A 20,106-nucleotide genomic window follows, 5' to 3' on the forward strand; every position below is an offset into this window, starting at 1 on the left:
AGGGTAACGCCACTTGTTTGGATAAGCGTGTGAGCGCCTTGTCCACCTTAGGGGGTGTTTCCCAGCGCGCCCTAACCTCTGGCGGGAAAGGGTATAATGCCAATAACTTTTTTGAAATTATCAACTTTTTATCAGGAGCAACCCACGCTTCATCACACACGTCATTTAATTCTTCTGATTCAGGAAAAACTGTTTGTAGTTTTTTCACACCATACATAATACCCTGTTTTACGGTATCTGTAGTATCAGCTAAATGTAACGTCTCCTTCATTGCCAAAATCATATAACGTGTGGCCCTACTGGAAAATACGTTTGAATTTCTACCGTCGTCACTGGAATCAGTGCCCGTGTCTGGGTCTGTGTCGACCGACTGAGGCAAAGGGCGTTTTACAGCCCCTGACGGTGTTTGAGGCGCCTGGACAGGCATTGATTGTCCGGCCGCCTCATGTCCTCAACTGACTGTTTAAGGGAAGATAAACCATCACGTAATTCCACAAATAAAGGCATCCATTCTGGTGTCGACCCCCTGGGGGGTGACATCTGCATATTTGGCAATTGCTCCGCCTCCACACCAATATCGTCCTCATACATGTCGACACCACGTACCGACACACACCGCAAACTCACAGGGAATGCTCTAATGAAGACAGGACCCACTAGCCCTTTTGGGGAGACAGAGGGAGAGTCTGCCAGCACACACCACAAAGCGCTATATATACAAGGGATATCCTTATATTAAGTGCTCCCTTATAGCTGCTTTAATATATATATATATAGCCATTAATGTGCCCCCCCTCTCTGTTTTACCCTGTTTCTGTAGTGCAGTGCAGGGGAGAGACCTGGGAGCCGTTCTGACCAGCGGAGCTGTGACAGAAAATGGCGCCGTGTGCTGAGGAGATAGGCCCCGCCCCTTTTTCGGCGGGTTCTTCTCCCGCTATTTTTCCAGTCAGGCAGGGGTTAAATATCTCCATATAGCCCCTATGGGCTATATGTGAGGTATTTTTAGCCTTGTATAAGGTTTATATTTGCCTCTCAGAGCGCCCCCCCCCAGCGCTCTGCACCCTCAGTGACCGCCCAGTGAAGTGTGCTGAGAGGAAAATGGCGCACAGCTGCAGTGCTGTGCGCTACCTTATGAAGACTGAGGAGTCTTCAGCCGCCGGTTTCCGGACCTCTTCACGCTTCAGCATCTGCAAGGGGGTCGGCGGCGCGGCTCCGGGACCGGACTCCACGGCTGGGCCTGTGTTCGATCCCTCTGGAGCTAATGGTGTCCAGTAGCCAAGCAGCAAATCCACTCTGCATGCAGGTGAGTTTACTACTTTCCCCCTAAGTCCCACGTTGCAGTGATCCTGTTGCCAGCAGGACTCACTGTAAAGAAAAAAACCTAAACTAAACTTTCTCTAAGCAGCTCTTTAGGAGAGCCACCTAGATTGCACCCTTCTCGTTCGGGCACAAAATCTAACTGGAGTCTGGAGGAGGGTCATAGGGGGAGGAGCCAGTGCACACCACCTGACCTAGTAAAGCTTTACTTTTTTGTGCCCTGTCTCCTGCGGAGCCGCTATTCCCCATGGTCCTTTCAGGAACCCCAGCATCCACTTAGGACGATAGAGAAATATATATATATATATATATATATATATATATATATAAAGATGGTAACTCCGGCACTCCGCTGAAACAGCTCAACAACGAAATACTTGCTCCTGTGCTTTCCCACCGGGGGATTCCCCCAGGATAATACCAAACAGAAGAGGCGGCACTCGGAGTCAGTGAACAAACGTGAAGTGTATTATCATAAGAGCGTTGACGTTTCGGGGACGTGCTCCCCTTCCTCAGGGTTCTGAGGAAGGGGAGCACGTCCCCGAAACGTCAACGCTCTTATGATAATACACTTCACGTTTGTTCACTGACTCCGAGTGCCGCCTCTTCTGTTTGGTATATATATATATATATATATATATATATATATATATATATATATATATATATATATATATATATATAAAAAGAGAGAGAGAGAGAGATAAAGGGGCATCCACCAGAAGCATTTAACTAATGGGGCACTCACCAGATTCACAATTGCACTTGAAAAATTTAGGTTTTTAATGTCCTACTCATCACTTCACAGCAGAATTTTGAATTCAGCAGATAAATCTCAACGTTTCGGTCCAGCAAGGACCATCATCAGGAGGGGCCGAAAAATGTTGAAGTTTATCTGCTGATTAGGAAATTCTGCTGAGAAGTGATGAGTATGACATTAAAATCCTACATTTTTCAAGTGCAATTGTGAATCTGGTGAGTGCCCCATTTTTTGCTCTATTTTTGACTCTTGGGGCGTGGGCGACACCCCAGTGGCTGTGGACTTTAATAATGAGAGTGCGACCTATTCTGATATACTGTATATATATAATTTTCGGGCACTGTCCTGTCATCCCACCCGTGGGTCGCAGTATCCTGCACTAGTGGGTGGACGTTGGAAGGCCTCCCTATGTTTAGCAGAGCAGCGGTGAATAGATGCTATGCTTTGCTTCCAGAGTGCTGTACATGATCCCACAATGACAAGCACATGCGTTTCAACTGTCCAGCAACTTCTTCTGTCCAGCTTCCTTCCAACAAGATGTTGGGAATTATGATATATACAACAAATCGTCAATGCCCTATTAGCAACACAGAGTATTAAAATGTAGATGAAAAAAAACCCAGCTCTTCCTGAAAGGGCCCAGTCAGCAATGAATCTACATTAAAAACACAAAAACATAAAACAACTGAACAGCAAGGCACGCAAAGTGGAGTGACTCGGGGGTAGATGTATTACAAATCGTTATGGAGGAAATGCGATATTAGCGCTGTTATGTGCACTGATACCACATCTCCCCCAATATATGAATGCGGGGATGCGTGCAAGGTGAGTGCCCCTATCTATATCGGTGCTGCTATCTACAAGATAGCACGCCGATGAGGCAGGCAATGTAGGCGCTAGGCGTTGGGTACGGGTTCCCGGCCGCCAGAATGCCGGCTTGGGGTGGCGAGTGCAAAAAAGCTGCAGGCTTGGCGGCTCGCCACAGGTTCTATTCCCACTCTATTGGTGTCGTGGACACCCACAAGTGGGAATAGCCCTGGGCCCCCTGCCGGCATTGTGGCGGTCGGGATCCTGGCGCCGGTATGCTGACCGTTGGTAACCGCATCCCTTCGCTAGTGTTTCCTGCTTCACCCCGGTATAAAGGCGAAGCAGGAAGTAGAAAACCGGCATGATCAGAGCCTGGTAATACATCTACCCCTCAATAAACAATGGTTGGTGAAATGTAAGGCTAAGTATTACGCGTACTGTACTTAAAAGTGAAATTTGTGAAGCTTATCTGAATCAAATGAAGCCTATGGTGTAGTCCTCTCTCTGGATTCCAATTCACCATTACAGGGTTTAGCCCAATCTGGAATAGAGCCCATTACCATACACACTAAAAAGACTCAGAGCCAAATGTAATAGCGTGAGAGTTTCAGAAAGTGAGAGATTTGGTAAGGTTTTTCAGTTTTTTTTTAAAGTGGCAATCATTTACACAGCAAAACCAGGTTGATCTTGCAGTGTAAATGATTGCCACTTTAAAAAAACTGCGAAACCTTACCAAATTTCTCACTTTTTGAAACTCTCACTCTATTACATTTGGCCCGTGGTGTAGTATTAAAATAATTTTATATTGGAATAAATGGACACATACAATAAAAAAAACTTTACACAAAGCATGTACGGTCGAGATTGGCTGTATTTTTAAAGCGGCAATTGTTTACAAGGCAAAAACAACCCAGTTCTGCTTTGTAAATTATTGCCGCTTTAAAAATACGGCCAATCTCGCCTGACATCCCGCACCTCCGGCAAACTTGGCCCCAAATACTTAAACCCCCAGGTGTTGTCATTTAATGAATAAACGACACCATAAAAGATTTCTTTTATTATGTGTTTATTGGGATTCATTTGCAGAGATATAACTTCCACTTAGAGAACCAATCAAGGACACCAGGATCACCATACAATACTTTAGTTTTATTATTCTGTATGCATTTAAGGTAATTTGAAGCACCACGTTGGGGTCACAACACTTTGGTTTATTTCTTTAATTATTGGGTGGTCCATGAGGTGTACTTCTCCGGGCAGCATCTCTGCCCAGGATCTGTTACACATTACTGTATTACTTGTAAGATTATTATATAAATATTACATATTAGGTTAACCTAGCATCAGTATGCACAGAGATGCGGAAATAACATTTTCTCATACGTCCTAGATGATGCTGGGGTCACCATTAGAACCATGAGGTATAGACGGGATCCGCAGGAGACATGGGCACTTTAAGACTTTCAAAGGGTGTGAACTGGCTCCTCCCTCTATGCCCCTCCTCCAGACTCCAGTTTTAGAATTGTGCCCAGGCAGACTGGAGCTCTACAGGGGAGCTCTACTGAGTTTCTCTGAAAAGACTTATGTTAGGTTTTTTATTTTCAGGGAGGCTGCTGGCAACGGTCTCCCTACTTCGTGGGACTTAGGGGAGAGAAGTATTACCCACTTCCAGTGAGTTCAATGGCTCTGCTTCAGGCTACAAGACACCATTAGCTCCTGAGGGTGCTGATCGCTGGGTACGCCTAGATGCTCACTCCCGCCAGGGGCAAACACAGGATTTTCTGAAGGGGGGTTTCCATACTGTACACACACACATTATATATATATATATATACACATACACATACACACACAGTAGCACATCACACACACACTGTATACACATACATAGCATAACACACACACACACACACACACTGTATACATAGCACACCACACATACATACTGTAGCTCACAATTCACATTGCATACACATACATAGCATAACACACGCACAAACACACACACTGTATACATAGCACACTACACATACATACTGTAGCTCACAACACACATTGCATACACATACATAGCACACACACTTATACATTACATAGCACACCACACAAATACACACATTGCACAGACACACACTATACATAGCACACCACACATACATATACATAGTACAAAACATATAGATATATACATAGTATCCCACACAAATACACACATACTGTAGATCACCACGCACATTGCACACACATACATAGTACAAAATCATGATACACAGCATACCACACACACACACAGTCACACACACATAGCTCACCACAAACATTGCACACACATACATAGTACACTACACAAACATACATATCATACCACACACAGTAGCACTGCAATCACATATACATTGCAAAATCATACATATCATACCACACACACACACTTTACATATATACACACAAACCTAGTGCTGAGAGGAGGAGACTGGTGGCAGCCGGCCCATGTATTTCAGAGTGTGACAAAGTCGGACGAAGGAGCAGCTGTGGGATGAGCATGCGCAGCAACTCCCCAGCTCTCCCGTCCGTGACATTCTGTTAGCTCTGCTGCGGTCGCGGTTTATTCTGAGACGGAGACATAGCTGTCTCCGTCTCTGGAAAAAAGAATTTGGTCCATCAGGGGGGTTTCTGGGTACTCAGAAACCCCCCCTCCGTGCGCCACTGCCCGCAGCCTGCCGTCACCCCCTTACAGAGCCAGAAGTCAGAAGACAGGTGAGTAGCAGAAGAAAGAAGACTTCTTCTCCAGTGACGGCTTTCTGAGGTACAGCGCAGCGAACGGAACGTTGTGCGCCATGCTCCCACACATAACAGGCACTGCAGGGTGCAGGGCGCGGGGGGGGGGGGGGGCCTGGGCTGCATAAAATCCTCTTTTAACACTGGCACATAAGGGCATATAGTGCGGTAGCACTGTCCTAACCCCCGCCAGTATAAAAACGTAGCAATCCACACTGAGGAGAAGCGCGCCATTGCGGGGGCGGGACTTCTTCCTCAGTCAACCAGCACACTACTCGGCACCATTTTTCCCTCCTTCCATGCAAGGACGCTGATCCTTCCTTCACCACTGTATCAGGGAGCAAACAGGGGGGGGCGAAGTTAAATTAGTGCTGTGTATAGTTAAGTATATACTGATATATGAATAAAAGGGCGCTGCAGGTCTGTGGGCAAACTTTGTTGTTCAGTTCTCTGCTACTAACGCTGGGTTGTGAGCTGACAAAATCCTCTCTGTGTCCCTTGACAGATTTGACAGTCGATCCTTCTGGTTCATAAACGTGATAAATGAGAGTTCACACGGCTGTGTGACATGTGCAGTCCCTCTGTTACGACTTGGCACATTACTCCTCTGATTAAAGGATCTGTCCCCTATAAGCCCCGGAGTGTCTGTGGGGTGTTTGCACATGTATGTAGCATGTCTGACAGGGTGGTCTTCCTCTGAGGAAATTTTAGTAGGGGCACAGGTGTATGTATGTGTGTGTAACTATATATATATATATATATATATATATATATATATATATATATATATATATATATATATATATATATATATATATATATATATATATATATATATAAAAATCCAAAAGAATAACTGGCACTCTGGAGTCTAAGCAAATAGTTGAAAAACTTTTATCTACAGTCAACGTTTCGGGGGTCTTAGCCCCGTCGTCAGGACATAACAGTACACATACACAACATAATAAAAAACTTAACCCACCTTTGTACCCCACCGCAAGTGTATGTCCGCCCGCGGTCTCTCCCTTGACTTCCGCCCGCCGGAGGTCACGATCCTTCCTCCGCCCGGCTTCCGCCCCCGGTGTTGCTAGGCAACCGCGAGTGTGCGTTCCACTCACCCCGGCGTCTGCGCTCCACCGAGCGGAAGTTCCTCGTACGTCTCACGGAGGGGGTGAATCATCTGGGCAGGTCCCGCCAGCGAATCTACAAAAAATATACATTTGTATTTTATTAAAGTGTTACAAAAAACAATATGACATATAATAATAAACATTAAACATAATTGCATATGGACAAAAATGTCCCAGTCCCCAGCATTATATCAATTGCATAAATTACTTATAACCGAATAATGATAGCTGTCATAGAAGAAGCTAATAGGGAATTAAATCTTACCCGAATGAAAATTGCTGAATTTGAAAGAGAATTTAAAGTAACCATGGAGGCTGAAACTAGCCAGAACTGGATTCACAAGTTGGAAATACAGTGTGAAAATTATAAGAAAAATCTGATTAAATTCAAGAAAAACAAGAAGTATACTGTTGATTTGGACTATGAGGAAAACAAAGTCTATAAATGGCTTGCAGGTGGAGACAGTATGAGGGGAAATAGGACATCGAATCCCAAACGTAGACCGTGGCAGAAAAGGACCCAGAGCGGCCAGAGTGATAGAAATACCTCCAATAGTGACAGCGATTTTGCTGTCTCCGAACCAGATGAAGTAACCAGAGCACGACAGATCCCTTTAGGAACGGAAGGGGTGCCTTCCAGTGGAGATCTTCCAACCGCAGGGGTGGCCAAAACAAGAGGGGGCAGAAGGGGTGGAAACAAAAAGACAACTTAATTTTCAATCTTTCCTCAAGATCTCTGAGTGAAGTGGAAGAAAGGGTCCTTAATAAAGGACTCAGCTTCGTCCCTACCACTAAATTTGATACCTTTAATTGGAAAAGAGACTCTCACCGTTTTGCAAGAAAGTTACGCCTTAAGGAGTTTTATCAACATGCCTCCGGTGATTTATCTACCCCTACGGTGTATGATGATTTTATTAGATCTGCATCCAGATCTACATTTGATCCTACTTCAACCAACGCCTCCCTTAAAACATTTGGGAGAATGATGGATAAAGCCGTAGAAAAATTCACCATGGCTCCATGCAAAATAAGACATAACTTATCTAAAGAGGAAATAGGTGCTCTGAAAAATCTTGAGTCCTATGAAGACCTCGTAATCCGGCCCGCCGATAAGGGTGGGGCAATTGTCCTCCAGGACATTGGGGACTATCGCTCTGAAATTATGTCTCAACTATCCGACTCTGCCATTTATAAAAAGCTAGCTAAAGATCCTACCATGGACTATCAGAAAGAGCTTATGGGTATTTTGGATGAAGCGAAATCTTCGAATAAGATTCCACCTAAACTGTATGAAGCCCTCTTGGTTCGCTTTCCGAAGGTTCCGGTAATCTACACTCTTCCAAAACTTCATAAAAATAAAGAAAAACCGCCTGGAAGGCCAATAATTTCGGCACGGGACTCTCTTCTACAACCTGTCTGACAACTACTAGACTGTATCTTACAGCCTCTACTCCTGAAACAGGATACGTTTCTGAAAGACACTACCTCATTTTTAAAGAAATTAATCTCCATCAACAGTATCCCTTCTGGTACACTTATGGTGGTTCTGGACGTTTGTAGTCTATATACATCAATTCCACACACCGGTGGTCTATCAGCGATGCGCAATTTCCTTGAACGGAACTTGAGCAATACTAAGTTTGATAATGTCTTGTTCTTACGCCTCTTAGAATTAACTTTAACTAAAAACTATTTTTTGTTTGATGGAAACTTTTACTTGCAGCGTAGGGGGTGTGCCATGGGTTCTGCCGTGGCACCCTCCTACGCTAACATATTTATGTTTGAAGAGGAATCTCAAATATTCTTTCAGGACCAGGAAATTAACAAAGATATTATGTGGTACACTAGATACATCGACGATGTATTCCTGCTTTGGACAGGAGGTGCTGAACTCCTGGAGAGGGTTATGCTTGAGGTTAACAACAGGACTTCCCCAATTAAATTTACTTATTCTTATAGTTTGCAGGAAATTCATTTTTTAGATGTGAAGGTGTTAGTCACGAATAATCTGATATGTACTGAAGTATTCACTAAAGACACTGACAGGAATACGTTTATGAATTCCAGTCATCATCCTGAAGCACTGAAAAGAGGCCTGACTATGTCACAAATGATGCGCATAGTGCGCATCACCAGTGATGCTGATAAAGTTCCCGAACAACTTGATACACTTATCAGTAAATTTGAAGCGCGAGGGTACAATAGCAAGACTTTAAACTCACAAAAATTGAAAGTACTCAATATGTCTAGATCTGATCTTCTCAATCCCGAGGCACGCAGTTCCAGTAATCTGATCCCATGGACGTCAGATTACACTACAGCCAGCCCTGTTATTAAAAGAGCGACCAATGCCCTTTGGCCCATTATTAAGACAGATCCGGAGCTGAAGGGGCTGAACAATAGCCGACCGATAGCTGCTTTCAAAAGGGGTAGTAATTTAAGAGACAGGCTGGTAAGGGCAGATATAACAGGGAGGGGGGTAGCATTACCCCCTAATATCCATAGAAAACCCCCTGGATGCTACAGATGTTGTGGCTGTGCCACATGTGTTCATCTGATTCCATGTAAGACCTTTGTTCACCCCCATACAGGCAAACAGTTCGACATACGTTATGTACTCACCTGTAATATGTCTCACGTGGTATACATTATTGTTTGTCCATGTGGACTATACTATGTGGGGCAGACTACTAGAAAATTCACCGAAAGGATGACGGCTCACCGGTCTGCTATACGGCTTGCTCTACAGGGTAGGTCTATTGACCAACCTGTAGCAAAACATTTTAAATCTGTTGGACATAGGCTAGAAATGCTAAAATACTTTATTATAGATCATGTGCCTATCACATTGAGAGGTGGCAATAGAGCCCGCGAGCTCTTGCTGAAAGAATCAAGATGGATAATCCGGTTAGGAACTATAGCCCCTTAATGAAAAAATTAATTGGAATACTATTTAACTCTCATTCAGTTATAAGTAATTTATGCAATTGATATAATGCTGGGGACTGGGACATTTTTGTCCATATGCAATTATGTTTAAGGTTTATTATTATATGTCATATTGTTTTTTGTAACACTTTAATAAAATACAAATGTATATTTTTTGTAGATTCGCTGGCGGGACCTGCCCAGATGATTCACCCCCTCCGTGAGACGTACGAGGAACTTCCGCTCGGTGGAGCGCAGACGCCGGGGTGAGTGGAACGCACACTCGCGGTTGCCTAGCAACACCTGGGGCGGAAGCCGGGCGGAGGAAGAAACGTGACCTCCGGCGGGCGGAAGTCAAGGGAGAGACCGCGGGCGGACATACACTTGCGGTGGGGTACAAAGGTGGGGTAAGTTTTTTATTATGTTGTGTATGCTGTACTGTTATGTCCTGACGACGGGGCTAAGACCCCCGAAACGTTGACTGTGGATAAAAGTTTTTCAACTATTTGCTTAGACTCCAGAGTGCCAGTTATTCTTTTGGATTTATATTGATTTACCTTTACTGGGCACCGGAGCAGTTGTATTGGAGTTGGAGTGCCAGCAAATCTTGGTTGTATATATATATATATATATATATATATATATATATATATATATATATATATATATATGCAGCAATAGGAATCATGCAGCGGCACTCAGAGACTAGATCCCAGTAGGTAACGTGAAAAAAAGGACTTTTAATCCATAACAGCAAATAAGGTGACCAACGTTTCGGGGCGCTGGGGCCCCTTTGTCAAGGTGATACAGTGTACAAATAACAACATACCTTAAATAAGCAGTGAAGAGACCCGCGAACGGGACGCACGCCGCTGAGAAGTGGGTGTGAGCGGAACGCCGCTCTGATCACTTCCGGGTGCGGTGACGTCAGCGCTACCTTGCGTCTATGTCCGTCATTTCCTGGATACCCAGAGCTTGCTCGGTCGCCTAGGTGACCGGCGCCCGTCGGTAAGCGGGACTCCGGATGGACGTAGGATTGGCTGGCGTGAACATCAACAAAAACAATCAGTGATGTAAAACATAGGAGTCTAAACTGGATGCATTTCAAACACCCAGCTAAGACAACGCTGTGCAAATTAAAAAAGGGGGCACATAGCTTTGACTTCATAACATACATGATGCCTGTAATAATGCATTTTCGTTGTACTTAATAATTAGCAGAAATGCATGTATAGAGCAAAAACAGGAAACACCTGGATAAAAGCATAAGGCCTTGTGTAACCTTAGGGAAATGTTAACTAATAATCAATTAAAGGGAGCTATAGCTTTATTATAATGTTAGCTAAACATGAATTCAGATCTGAAATATATTCCAGGTGACTTTGTCATTGAGGCCCTTAGGTCTGATAGTGTCCAAAGAATAGATCCATCTGGCTTCAAGACGCAGAAGTTGTCCACCACGGTCGCCGCCCCGTGTAGATTTGGGAACATGATCGATGATCTGAAAATTTAAATCTTGAAGTGTATGCTGAAGGTCGGCGTAGTGTTTCGCCACTGGTTGATCAGAAGTCTTCCCTGAGGTAGCATATTTGATCGCGGATCTGTGCATGGCAAAGCGTTCCCGGGCAGTACACACTGTCTTGCCCACATATTGTAACTTGCATGGGCAAGTGATTAAATATACAATGTGGGTGGTGGTGCATGTGATAACGTGCCTGATGTTATATGATTTGCCAGTGGAAGTGGATGTAAAGGATGCACCGGGCGTTATGTTAGTGCATGTCTTGCACCCAAGGCACTTATAGCAACCTGGGGGCTTAGTCAAAAAATTGGAGGGCAGGCATTCCCCAAAGCCTGTTACATCATAATGCACAACAAAGTCTTTAATGCTTCTTCCTTTCTTAAAACATGTAAGGGGTCTTTTTTTCTTGAAGCAGGGTAATTTCTTGTCTGTGGACACTATTGGCCACATGGCTTTCAAGGCTCTGGGTACAACAGGACTGGCCGTCGTGTATTTTGTGACTAGTGGCACCAGCTCGTCACGTTTCTTAGGTTTCTGTTGTAGCAAATCGTGACGTGAAATGGCTGCCACTTCCGATTTGTGTCTCAAAAGGTCGCCTTTATCGTAGCCTCTGACTGCAAAGCGGTTTACTACCGTGTCTAAGGCTTGGTCCAATCTGGAAGGGTCACTGGTGATTCTTGAAGCCCTCATCAATTGAGATCCAAGGAGACCTTTCTTCAAAGCCCTCGGATGGTGGCTGTTCGCGCGTAGTAGTGTGTTTTTGTCAGTCGGCTTATAGAAGATGTCCGTTCTTATACTTCCATTGATGATGGACACCTGGACGTCTAAATAGTTAAGCGTCAGTGGGTCACAGTTTGCTGTGATCTTTATTGGTGAAACTCTACTATTGATGTTGATCACAAGTTGTTCAAAAAGCTGTTGGCTCCCCGTCCACAGGATAAACACATCATCGATGTAACGTGAGTAATGCAAGATGTGCTTGCTGAAACTAATGTCCGAAAAAAACATAGCTTGCTCCTCCTTCATCATGAACACGTTGGCAAAGGAAGGGGAGACGTTACTCCCCATGGCACACCCGCTAGTTTGGCAGTAGAACTTCCCATCGAACAAAAAATAATTCCTGGTCAAAGTGAGTTCCAGTAGTTTTAAGAAAAGGTCCAAATTGATGGACGTCAGATTTTCATTGATGAGAAATTGTTTCACCGCTGCCAAGCCTTGAGTATGGGGGATGTTGGTAAATAAGCTGCAAATATCAATGGTGCAGATTAAGGTGCCCCCAGGTATGTCAGACAGTAGAGCAAGACGGTTCAAAAATGCAGTGGTATCTTTCACAAAATTTGGTTGTTTTAGAGTAAGTGGTTGGAGTATACCGTCCAAAAAGACAGACACCGGTTGGTATAATGATTGATGGGCCGAAATTATAGGTCTGCCCGGAGGACATGCTAGATTTTTGTGTATTTTCGGTACAGTGAATAGGATTGGAACTCTAGGAAAATCCTGTTTCAGGGCCCTGCATAACGCCTCAGAAATGCAGGATGAGGCACAAGCTTGATCTAAAATACTGTCCACTTCTCGCTTGTAGACGGTTGTGGGGTCGGAAGGCAAAGCTTTATACACGGTTGTATCATCAAGTTGTTTATAAATTTCGGATTTATAATCAGCCAGGTTCATGATTACAATACCGCCCCCCTTATCGGCAGGGCGGATCACGATGTCCCGGTATTCTCCAAGTTGTTTCAAAGCTCTGAATTCTAGTCTGGATAAATTCTGATGTATTTCATGTTGAGCCCCAGTGTATTTGGTAACAGAATCGTCAGCGCTACCTTGCGTCTATGTCCGTCATTTCCTGGATACCCAGAGCTTGCTCGGTCGCCTAGGTGACCGGCGCCCGTCGGTAAGCGGGACTCCGGATGGACGTAGACGCAAGGTAGCGCTGACGTCACCGCACCCGGAAGTGATCAGAGCGGCGTTCCGCTCACACCCACTTCTCAGCGGCGTGCGTCCCGTTCGCGGGTCTCTTCACTGCTTATTTAAGGTATGTTGTTATTTGTACACTGTATCACCTTGACAAAGGGGCCCCAGCGCCCCGAAACGTTGGTCACCTTATTTGCTGTTATGGATTAAAAGTCCTTTTTTTCACGTTACCTACTGGGATCTAGTCTCTGAGTGCCGCTGCATGTTTATTACTCCAGAGGGCACCGGAGCATTATTCTTTTGGGGTGAGTGCCAGTTCTCTTCAAGATATATTATGTTCATGACTTTTCATTAACCCTGGAACGAGGCACCCCCGCATCCTTCAATTGCTACAGTTTTATTTAAATTATTTATTCATATAAATCTTTTGTGCAACGGAGCCATTAAATATCGCAAGGTGGAGTCCTGCGCCCTAGCACTGAGCACTTTATACACGCAAGCACTTTTATGGACACTTGGCACTTTCCTACTGAGCACATAGCACTTTGATATTTAATTCATTCTCTCCCCATTTCAACGAACGGTGTACCAGCAAAGTTTGGGCTTTTTTGTTTTGTTTTTCTCTTTTTTTCTCTGTTTGAACATACTGCCTTGTACTGATATCGGTATGACTCAAGAGGCCCCCTTGAGTAGTTTGAACGTACCCCCTGGTCCAATTAACAGCTTCAGCTTCAATGAAATGGACGCTGAACGGGTGCTGTTCACTGAGGACCTAGCCGACTCGGAAAAACAATTAAATATGGAAGATATTTACCATCAACTTATTAAACTCAAACGACGTGAAACAGACTACTTAATGCACGGCATCTCACTGTCCGACTACTATCGGGACAGAATGATCCCTCGCGGCTTCAGAATCCGCAATGTGCCTACCATAGGCCGCTTTAATGCCGAGTTTTGTAACAAGTGGATGGCCATATTAAACAAGTGCAGTTTTGACTTAATTTTGCTGGTAGTAGAGGAGTCGGGGAGAGAATTGAAAATTACTAGAGACAGAATCCAAGCGTTGGAGCAAGAGCACAGAGACACTTTACAACTGGATACGAGCCAGGCACTGATGCAGAAGTTGAAAACCCAGTGTGAAAATTACCGTAAGGAGCTGGTTAGATTCAAACGCAACAAGTGTGCTATTGTCCGGGAGGACTATGAATCTAACAAAGTCTACCGGTGGGTAGCTGGGGGAGAACCAGGCAATCACCGCCCGTACAACCAAAGATCTAAGCATACCTGGCGCAAACGGGGTGAGTCGCGCAATCGCGAGTATGCCACGTCCAACAGCGATAACGAATTCAATATTGCGGATTCAGATGGGCCCACTGACCATGCCGCTGTCCCTTTAGGGACCCCCTCTGTAGCCGTAGAGAGTACCAAAGCAAGAGGACGCCCACCCGTAGGGGACAACAGAACCGCAGGATCGAGAAACACCTCCACAAGGAGGAAAGTCTAATATTCAATCTTTCAGATCGTACCCTCACGGATACCGAAATCAGAGTACTCAACAACGGCCTGTCTTTCATACCTACCAATAAATTTGATGGTCTCACTTGGCAAGCCGAGCTGTATCACTTTACACGCAAGCTGAAGTTACAAGAGTACTTCCAGGACCATCCAGTGGTGGCCTCATCTGATCCGCATCAGGCATTTATCAACTCTAGACACAAATCCTCATTCGACCCCCAGTCAAGTAATGCATCCATCAAGACCTTCACCAGGCTCTTAGACGATTCTGTTACCAAATACACTGGGGCTCAACATGAAATACATCAGAATTTATCCAGACTAGAATTCAGAGCTTTGAAACAACTTGGAGAATACCGGGACATCGTGATCCGCCCTGCCGATAAGGGGGGCGGTATTGTAATCATGAACCTGGCTGATTATAAATCCGAAATTTATAAACAACTTGATGATACAACCGTGTATAAAGCTTTGCCTTCCGACCCCACAACCGTCTACAAGCGAGAAGTGGACAGTATTTTAGATCAAGCTTGTGCCTCATCCTGCATTTCTGAGGCGTTATGCAGGGCCCTGAAACAGGATTTTCCTAGAGTTCCAATCCTATTCACTGTACCGAAAATACACAAAAATCTAGCATGTCCTCCGGGCAGACCTATAATTTCGGCCCATCAATCATTATACCAACCGGTGTCTGTCTTTTTGGACGGTATACTCCAACCACTTATTCTAAAACAACCAAATTTTGTGAAAGATACCACTGCATTTTTGAACCGTCTTGCTCTACTGTCTGACATACCTGAGGGCACCTTAATCTGCACCATTGATATTTGCAGCTTATTTACCAACATCCCCCATACTCAAGGCTTGGCAGCGGTGAAACAATTTCTCATCAATGAAAATCTGACGTCCATCAATTTGGACCTTTTCTTAAAACTACTGGAACTCACTTTGACCAGGAATTATTTTTTGTTCGATGGGAAGTTCTACTGCCAAACTAGCGGGTGTGCCATGGGGAGTAACGTCTCCCCTTCCTTTGCCAACGTGTTCATGATGAAGGAGGAGCAAGCTATGTTTTTTTCGGACATTAGTTTCAGCAAGCACATCTTGCATTACTCACGTTACATCGATGATGTGTTTATCCTGTGGACGGGGAGCCAACAGCTTTTTGAACAACTTGTGATCAACATCAATAGTAGAGTTTCACCAATAAAGATCACAGCAAACTGTGACCCACTGACGCTTAACTATTTAGACGTCCAGGTGTCCATCATCAATGGAAGTATAAGAACGGACATCTTCTATAAGCCGACTGACAAAAACACACTACTACGCGCGAACAGCCACCATCCGAGGGCTTTGAAGAAAGGTCTCCCTCGATCTCAATTGATGAGGGCTTCAAGAATCACCAGTGACCCTTCCAGATTGGACCAAGCCTTAGACACGGTAGTAAACCGCTTTGCAGTCAGAGGCTACGATAAAGGCGACCTTTTGAGACACAAATCGGAAGTGGCAGCCATTTCACGTCATGATTTGCTACAACAGAAACCTAAGAAACGTGACGAGCTGGTGCCACTAGTCACAAAATACACGACGGCCAGTCCTGTTGTACCCAGAGCCTTGAAAGCCATGTGGCCAATAGTGTCCACAGACAAGAAATTACCCTGCTTCAAGAAAAAAAGACCCCTTACATGTTTTAAGAAAGGAAGAAGCATTAAAGACTTTGTTGTGCATTATGATGTAACAGGCTTTGGGGAATGCCTGCCCTCCAATTTTTTGACTAAGCCCCCAGGTTGCTATAAGTGCCTTGGGTGCAAGACATGCACTAACATAACGCCCGGTGCATCCTTTACATCCACTTCCACTGGCAAATCATATAACATCAGGCACGTTATCACATGCACCACCACCCACATTGTATATTTAATCACTTGCCCATGCAAGTTACAATATGTGGGCAAGACAGTGCGTACTGCCCGGGAACGCTTTGCCATGCACAGATCCGCGATCAAATATGCTACCTCAGGGAAGACTTCTGATCAACCAGTGGCGAAACACTACGCCGACCTTCAGCATACACTTCAAGATTTAAATTTTCAGATCATCGATCATGTTCCCAAATCTACACGGGGCGGCGACCGTGGTGGACAACTTCTGCGTCTTGAAGCCAGATGGATCTATTCTTTGGACACTATCAGACCTAAGGGCCTCAATGACAAAGTCACCTGGAATATATTTCAGATCTGAATTCATGTTTAGCTAACATTATAATAAAGCTATAGCTCCCTTTAATTGATTATTAGTTAACATTTCCCTAAGGTTACACAAGGCCTTATGCTTTTATCCAGGTGTTTCCTGTTTTTGCTCTATACATGCATTTCTGCTAATTATTAAGTACAACGAAAATGCATTATTACAGGCATCATGTATGTTATGAAGTCAAAGCTATGTGCCCCCTTTTTTAATTTGCACAGCGTTGTCTTAGCTGGGTGTTTGAAATGCATCCAGTTTAGACTCTTATGTTTTACATCACTGATTGTTTTTGTTGATGTTCACGCCAGCCAATCCTACGTCCATCCGGAGTCCCGCTTACCGACGGGCGCCGGTCACCTAGGCGACCGAGCAAGCTCTGGGTATCCAGGAAATGACGGACATAGACGCAAGGTAGCGCTGACGTCACCGCACCCGGAAGTGATCAGAGCGGCGTTCCGCTCACACCCACTTCTCAGCGGCGTGCGTCCCGTTCGCGGGTCTCTTCACTGCTTATTTAAGGTATGTTGTTATTTGTACACTGTATCACCTTGACAAAGGGGCCCCAGCGCCCCGAAACGTTGGTCACCTTATTTGCTGTTATGGATTAAAAGTCCTTTTTTTCACGTTACCTACTGGGATCTAGTCTGAGTGCCGCTGCATGATTCCTATTGCTGCATGTTTATTACTCCAGAGGGCACCGGAGCATTATTCTTTTGGGGTGAGTGCCAGTTCTCTTCAAGATATATATATATATATATATATATATATATATATATAAAACCTCCTATATAATAGCCCTGTGATTCTGTGCCTGGGTCTCTAACGCTGGGCGTGGCTAGGAGCTCTCATTGGGTTAGTGGCAGGTCTATCACACCCAGTCCACAGCTGACTGGGCGAGAAGCGCCCTCCCACACAGGTTACATCCAATGGGAGGCTCTGCCCTTTGCCTGCTGTGTTTTCACAGAGCAGGATTAGCAATGGGACTGATGGAGCTGCAGCTCCAGCCCCAAACCCCAAAATAGGCCCACTGCATCTGCAGCATCATACCCTCCAAGAATTTACGCATAAACATTGATACACATTCAAAAAGGGGGCATGGCCACGGGTACAGCAGCGTGGCCACGCCCCTTTTCCTATATTTTCAATGGAAGCTTGGAGAGTAAAAAAACGGTACAGACCATAAAAAAAAGGGACTGTACCTGCCAAAAAAGTATAGCTGGAGGGTATGCCACTGCATCTGCAGCAAGTATCTGTGCTGCAGATAGGGGAAAAAACAATCCTTTTACTGCAGCGTCCTATGGGGGTCATTCCAAGTTGATCGCTAGCTGCATTTGTTCACTGTGCAGCGATCAGGCAAAAACACGCCACTTCTGCGTATGTAGCGCAATGGGCACGTGCGGCGTACTATTACAATGAACTATGTAGTTTTACACAGGGTCTAGCGATGCTTTTCAGTCGCACAGGCAGCCGCAGAGTGATTGACAGGAAGAGGGCATTTCTGGGTGTCAACTGACTGTTTTCAGGGAGTGTTTGGAAAAACGCAGGCGTGGCTGGCCAAACGCAGGGCATGTTCATGATGTCAAATCAGGAACTGAATGGTCTGAAGTAATTGCAAGTGCCGAGTAGGTCTGAAGCTACTCTGAAACTGCACAACATTTTTTTGTACCCGCTCTCCCATCCCTTCGTTCGCACTTCTGCATAGCTAAAATACACTCCCAGTGGGCGGTGGCATAGCATTTGCACCAGTGCCAGATTAAGGTCCTCATGGGCCTGGAGCTGATATTTCTGAAGGGCCTATTTTGTGCCTCCACGTGGGATGTGACCAGTATGGCAGGCGTGTGGCTACTGATACGGGGTGTGTGACCAGTGCTGTATATGAATGTGCGCGTGTGTATGTATATATATATATATATATATATATAATGTGTGTGTGTGTGTGTGTGTGTGTGTGTGTGTGTGTGTGTGTTTGAAAAAAAAAAGAAAAATCTGATATAAATGCCAAATTATATCTCCAGCAAGCCGATTATTGAAACAAAGATATACCTTGAGAGCTGACAAAATGGGCTGGCTGGGGAGGCACTGTGTGTCCTCTAGAGACAGAAGGGGGCTGGCTGGGGAGGCACTGTGTGGCCTCTAGAGACAGAAGGGGGCTGGCTGGGGAGGCACTGTGTGGCCTCTAGAGACAGAAGGGGGCTGGCTGGGGAGGCACTGTGTGGCCTCTAGAGACAGAAGGGGGCTGGCTGGGGAGGCACTGTGTGGCCTCTAGAGACAGAAGGGGGCTGGCTGGGGAGGCACTGTGTGGCCTCTAGAGACAGAAGGGGGCTGGCTGGGGAGGCACTGTGTGGCCTCTAGAGACAGAAGGGGCTGGCTGGGGAGGCACTGTGTGTCCTCTAGAGACAGAAGGGGGATGGCTGGGGAGGCACTGTGTGGCCTCTAGAGACAGAAGGGGGCTGGCTGGGGAGGCACTGTATGGCCTCTAGAGACAGAAGGGGGCTGGCTGGGGAGGCACTGTGTGGCCTCTAGAGACAGAAGGGGGCTGGCTGGGGAGGCACTGTGTGGCCTCTAGAGACAGAAGGGGGCTGGCTGGGGAGGCACTGTGTGGCCTCTAGAGACAGAAGGGGGCTGGCTGGGGAGGCACTGTGTGGCCTCTAGAGACAGGGGCTGGCTGGGGAGGCACTGTGTGTCCTCTAGAGACAGAAGGGGGCTGGCTGGGGAGGTACTGTGTGGCCTCTAGAGACAGAAGGGGGCTGGCTGGGGAGACACTGTGTGGCTGTAGAGACAGAAAGGGGCTGGCTGGAGAGGCACTGGGTGGCCTGTAGAGACAGAAGGGGGCTGGCTGGGGAGGCACTGTGTGGCCTCTAGAGACAGGGGCTGGCTGGGGAGGCACTGTGTGTCCTCTAGAGACAGAAGGGGGCTGGCTGGGGAGGCACTGTGTGGCCTCTAGAGACAGAAGGGGGCTGGCTGGGGAGACACTGTGTGGCTGTAAAGACAGAAAGGGGCTGGCTGGAGAGGCACTGGGTGGCCTGTAGAGACAGAAGGGGGCTGGATGGGGAGGCACTGGGTGGCTGTAGAGACAGGAAGGGGATGGCTGGGGAGGCACTGAGTGGCTGTAGAGACAGAAAGGGGTTGGCTGGGGAGGCACTGGGTGGCGGCAGAGACAGAAAGGGGAAGGCACTGAGTGG

The 20,106-nt window shown here is 45.8% G+C and overlaps 1 non-coding gene across 1 annotated transcript; it reads left to right on the forward strand.

Annotated features, from left to right (window-relative positions):
- Window positions 1–6,179: 6,179 nt before the first annotated feature.
- LOC134932883 (small nucleolar RNA U13) lies at window positions 6,180–6,275 on the forward strand. The gene has a single exon (XR_010179522.1). It is a non-coding gene; the product is annotated as a small nucleolar RNA U13 (small nucleolar RNA).
- The last annotated feature ends 13,831 nt before the right edge of the window (window positions 6,276–20,106 follow it).

This window comes from Pseudophryne corroboree, chromosome 1 (genome assembly GCF_028390025.1).
Source record: "Pseudophryne corroboree isolate aPseCor3 chromosome 1, aPseCor3.hap2, whole genome shotgun sequence".
Lineage (NCBI taxonomy): Eukaryota > Metazoa > Chordata > Amphibia > Anura > Myobatrachidae > Pseudophryne > Pseudophryne corroboree.